General features: G+C 40.0%; 1 non-coding gene across 1 annotated transcript; it reads left to right on the forward strand.

Moving 5' to 3' along the window:
• Window positions 1-1,263: 1,263 nt before the first annotated feature.
• On the forward strand, window positions 1,264-1,426 carry LOC142437966 (U1 spliceosomal RNA). The gene has a single exon (XR_012782463.1). It is a non-coding gene; the product is annotated as a U1 spliceosomal RNA (small nuclear RNA).
• Window positions 1,427-5,344: the final 3,918 nt, after the last annotated feature.

Raw genomic sequence — 5,344 nt, forward strand, 5'->3', positions numbered from 1 at the left:
CTGCTTCCATGAGCATTGATTGTGGATCCAAGCAAGATGGAATCATTGAAAACATCAATCATTTCTCCATTTTGTATGATGCTGCCTGTTGGTCCAGTTGTGAATATTTGACTCTATTTGCGCTGAGCTCCAATCCACACTGAAAGCTGACGTCCTTCGCTTACATGAGAACTCCAAACTGTCCTCCACAATCGTTCAGCAAGCAAGAATGTGGCATCTGCATATTGGAAGTTGTAAGTAAGTCTTCCTCCAATCCTGATGCCTCCTCTTCACGCAGTCCATCTTCTCTGATTATTTATGCAGATTAAAGATCGATTCAGTATGGCGAAAGCGTACATAAATGACGCATCTTTTTTCTGATTTCAAATCATGAACTATCCCTTTGTTCTGTTCTCAGGGCTGCCTCTTGGTCCAGGTAGAGGTTCTGCAGGAGCACAATGAGCTATTCTGGAATTCCCATTCCTCTCCAGACTATCCAGAGTTTGTTAGGATCCATTCAACCTTAGGCCCTGCATAGCCAATTAAAACACAAGTCAATATCTTTCAGGTGTTCTCTGCTTTTAGCCACTATCCACCTGATGTCTGCAATGATTCCCCTCGTTCTTTGTCCTTTTCTGGATCCTGCACCCATTGTTGAATAATTGTGAGCAAAGTTTTACTTGCATGTGATATTAATGATATTCTATGGAGACAGAGAGGATTATATCAAGGAAACGGCCCAAACAGCTGTAGAGGAGGGCAAGTTCAAAGTTTACAAGTCACAAGTCAGGCTGGAGGCATCTTCACAAGCGGATGACTCGAAGATTGGCAGTCTTCTGATGACTTTCAAGATTGACCGATGAAATGGCAGGCTTCTCACTCAGAAGTGAATGACTTCAGGGAAGGTGGGTAATATGGCACGCTGTTGACAACTTCCAGAATCTACAGGCAAGACAGCAGCCTGCTAGCTCGAGTCCCCAAACTGGGGGGCGATGAGCCTGGTGCAGAAAGCAGACCAAGCAAAATGGAAAGTTTTCCATAGCATCCACTTATATGAGAAATAGGTTAAGCGCTGGAGATCTTATCATGGAGGCTTACTAGCATTTGACTACCAAAGCATTGGGATTCCTGGTCCAGCCAAGTTGACAGTAATTTAACAATATAACAAGTATCCTTATGTTAATTTTTTTAAAAAGACATGTCAGAAATATCTATTTAATATTTTAGACCAACCATGAAGCCACTTAGGTGCCTAATATTAATTTTATCCTGGTCTGTAATTATAAAGTAGCCAGAGCAGGGGAGATACCATGATCACGAAGGTGGTTTTCCCAGGGCGAGGCTTATCCATTGTACTCGGGATGTGCTGACCCCTGTGATTTCCCCAAATGTGGGAAACTCGACTGCATAATTTGTGGTAGTGGGGACTGTGTTCACGCGCTCCCCTGAAAAAAATAAAATAAAATAAAGTAGCCAGAGGATGACATCAGTTATCAGAAAATATTACAGATTAGTGACATTCTAAACGGTTCCTGAAGCTAGCCACTTCTACATGTAGCTTATGCAAACCTGTAGTCTTCTTAGATGCCAGTAAATGCTTTAGGTAGTTGTGAATTTTAAACCTGTTTTATTATTAACTTGCTTTGTAATCTTGGTACGTTACTTTTCTCCCTCAAGTTTTCTTTGCATTATAAAAATGAATATTAACATAATACTTCCCTCACAAGGCTATTGTGAGAGTTAATTAATAACTGTAGAACATTCTGGAAACCTCAGAAGGGAGATTCTATATAAGTATATAGTATTATACTAAAGTTTTGAAACTGATTTAACTGTACAACAATGCACTGTTTCAGAATGAATATTTTTGCACAATATTCTTTGTGCCAATATTATAATCTAAAGTAATTATAGTACCTTTTCTTTGAAAAAAAAGTATATTTTTTAGACGATCAAATTCTACTAGTTATTGAAAGCTGTGGTTACAATTATTTTAACAATAGTTTTCTAATAGGAACCAAAAATCCTGTATGAGAAGTACAGTGACTGTGAGGGAAATGAGTGGGTCTGGGCTCTGGGGGTTCATAATGACATGCCAGCACTATCAGGGGTGCTTTACTATTCGAACGGTGGGCTGGCTGTGGTTCTGCATAGAGAGCCGCATTTAAACTTAGAGCAAAATTTGATGAAATAGTGTCTAGGTAGCTAACGGCAACAATTTTTTAGAGGTGGGAAAAACTCTGGATGTCACAATGACAACCCCAAATTTTCTTTTGTTTGTTCTACCGAACTGAAAGCAATAACAACCCATCATCCACCTATTATGTATTAAGTCCCATAACTTGTCAGTTGCTAAAATAAATGCCCATCCACTTAAATATTTCCAACCTGTGCCAGCAAGCGATGACAGTGTCAAATTCCCCCAAAGTATAGAATTTATGATCTTAGAATCCACTTCCTTTTCCTGCTGAATTCCTCGTGCATATATATTTAAAACCCTTCTTCTAATAGCAGAATTATCTGAACTCATACTGCCTGTCATCTGTTATTCTCAAAGTACTTTACTAATAATAAAGAATCTGTGAAATTTGTCTCCGCAGCATGTCCCTGATGTTGGGCCCGGCTCTCACTGCCAAGATGTCTGCTTGGAGGAATTAGGAGGGGAGCTGGAGACCAGGACCAGATTGCAAGGTGGGTGGCTGGTGGTTCTGCTGCTGTTTTGGGTGGCACATGCCAAAAACTTCCTGCTATGATTCTGCACAGGGATCGAAGTGTGACTTTGATCGAAGTATGACTCCTTGTCCAAACAGCAGGTGTGGCAAAGCACAACACGGCAGTAGCAAGCCCAGGACAAAAACACTCTCCTCGTGCACATCTGACTACAGCTCCTTTCACCTGCACTGGATTCCTGCTCCCCGTTCAGTCATTCTAGTTCCTTGAGTACTGACATGCTTGCTTAAAGGTTGGTGATTTAAGCCACCTCCTAGGAGCACCATTGGGGAAAAGGAATTCATCAATAGCCCAGAGGCAAAGCAGTCACAAAAAGTGAACTGCTCCCGTTAAACTCCTAAGAAAAACCAAGAAAACCCGAAGGAGCAGTACTACTTTGTAGCACATGGACACCCCCTGAGTGGGAATCGACCTGACAACAGCCTGTGACTGCAATGACTCATTGAGGAAGTCCACACAAGTCCACCATGACCCACCCACATGGTCTGAGACGTTCCACCATGATAATCTTAGCACATTCACCCTAGGAGCTATGGGCATTGAGGGTGCATTTTCTACTTTGGGGTGACAGTAACACTACGGAAAAAATAAAGTTGAAAAGAATAAAAGTAGAGAAATGGAAGTGTAGGACGACAAGTAATGTACAGGAAACAATCAATCAGGATTGGTCATCTCAACTACGTAATGCACATGCTCTTGGTTTGTTTATTGTGGCTAAGCCTTCTATAGCTGAGCACCTAAAATGTATGAGTTTAGTGTTGTGGTGTCTTTATTACTGTGGTGTGTTTGTGGATAATGTGAGCAGAACATAATCATGAGATTTCTTTTCACTAATTTTTAAGCTACTTGACAGTTTCGTGCATATTTTACTAACCATTTATGCAGATGCACAAACTAAAAGCTGGTATTGGATCTTAAATCTTGTATGGAGATGGCAATTCCCCAGGATTTTTAAGATGCCAAGTGTCATAAGCAATTTCAGAGGCTCCAAAATTGATGTCAGTCCTAGAATGCAGTCTTTCTTTCCTTAAACTCAAAATGCTAAAGATTGTGAAGTAATTGTTGAATGCTCAAATTGGCAAAATCTTCTATAGTCACATTTTTGCATCTGTAATCTTTCTACCCATGTATTCAACTTTATCAAAAGTGAAATATATTCATGCTAAAAGTGATTAAGAACTATTTGGAGACGGTGGGGGAGGGGAAGTGGTGCATCTCAAAACAAGGGTGGTCTTATTTAGAGGCTGATCATGCATCCATGTGATGGTTCGTCTTATTTATCAATTTAATTAGATCAGGGTGCCTAGTTGCTTGGTCATGCACAAGTCTGGATGTTTCAGGGAATGTGTTTTTGTAGAAATGATTAATGTCTGCGATCAGTTGACTATAAGTAACAGAGACTACCCTAGATGATACAAGTGGGCCTGATCCAATCAGCTCAAGGTCTTTCCAGCAAAAAAAAAAAAAACAAAAAAACCGAGGTTTTCCAGAGAAAGAATTTTGCCACACACCATAATGTAGAAATTCTGCTAAAATTTCCAGCCTGCCACCTGCCCTACATATTTATAATCTGCTGGTGCTTATAATAGCATGAGTCCATTCTTTAAAATCAATCTCTCCATCCCTCCCTCCTATTCTCCCCTCTCTCTCTGCCTCTGTCTTTCTCTGTGTGTGGAGCATCCTAGAAAATATTTTGAGAAAATTAGGAAAATGCATCGTCTGAGAGGTCAAGAGCCTGGGAGCACTTTCTTTCTTTTTCGATCTTGAGCGCCCTAGGGTCCAGCCGCTTGCTGTCTCCTTGATCTACCTAAGCCTTCTCGGTAGGTACTGTGCCTTTAAGAGCTATCTTTGTGAAAGATGTTTTTAAAAGGTTTCCAGAAATTAAAGCTGGATTCAAAAGGGGATATGAAGCAAGGGTTATCATTGCTGATGTGAGATGGATCTTAGCCAAAAGCAGAGAATACCAGAAAGATATTTGCCTGTGTTTTGTGAACTCCACAAGAGAATTCAATGATGTGGAACATAATATATTATGGATAACATTATGAAGAATGGGAATTCCAGAACACTTGTATGTGCTCCTGCAGAACCTGAACATAGATCAAGAGGCACTGTTTTGAACAGAACAAGGAGGTATTGTTTGGTTTAAAATTGGAAAAACTTTGCAACAAGATTGTATCCTTACACCTGTATGCTAAAAAAAAAAAAAGGATTGGAGAAACCGGAATATACAAAGAGGACGACCTCTATATTGGAAGAGGATGCACTAACAATATGAGATCTATAGATTATACACAACCCTGCTTGCCAAAAACCACAGTGACTTATAGCATTTGTTGATGAATATCAATGACTACAATCTTCGTTACAGACAACATCTATGCATACAGATAATACATTCTCACAACTGGGTCAATAAGCAACAATACAATAAACAATGAAGAAAGAGTTTTCAAGAATTTCACTACATGTTATGTTAATGGGGCTAGTCCTTAGCTTTATCCCTTCTCAATAGCATCTTATAAAAAGAACAAAAGAGACACAGACACACACAGGGGAAGATATCTTGAGAAGATAGAGGCCAAGGAACTTACAAGGATGGACAGTCGCCACTAAAGCAGCACTGGTGATTGGG

This window comes from Tenrec ecaudatus, chromosome 1 (assembly GCF_050624435.1).
Source record: "Tenrec ecaudatus isolate mTenEca1 chromosome 1, mTenEca1.hap1, whole genome shotgun sequence".
NCBI lineage: Eukaryota > Metazoa > Chordata > Mammalia > Afrosoricida > Tenrecidae > Tenrec > Tenrec ecaudatus.